Here is a 318-nt window from a genome sequence, read left to right as displayed (position 1 = left end):
GGGGGGAACGCGGGGGCTCGGGGGGGCCGCGGGGGGGACACTGGGGGGACACTGGGAGCACTGGGAGGGCACTGGGAGGACACTGGGAGCACTGGGGGACACTGGGAGGACACTGGGAGCACTGGGAGGACACTGGGAGGTCACTGGGAGGACACTGTGGGGACACTGGGAGTACTGGGAGGACACAGGGGCACTGTGGGGACACTGGGGGGGCACTGGGAGGGCACTGGGGGGACACTGGGGAGCACTGGGGGACACTGGGGGGACACTGTGGGGACACTGGGAGTACTGGGAGGACCCTGGGGTGCCGCTGGGCGC

The sequence above is a fragment of the Corvus brachyrhynchos genome, unplaced genomic scaffold, assembly GCF_000691975.1.
Source record: "Corvus brachyrhynchos isolate BGI_N302 unplaced genomic scaffold, ASM69197v1 scaffold65, whole genome shotgun sequence".
Lineage (NCBI taxonomy): Eukaryota > Metazoa > Chordata > Aves > Passeriformes > Corvidae > Corvus > Corvus brachyrhynchos.
Note: the sequence above shows the minus strand (reverse complement) of the source record.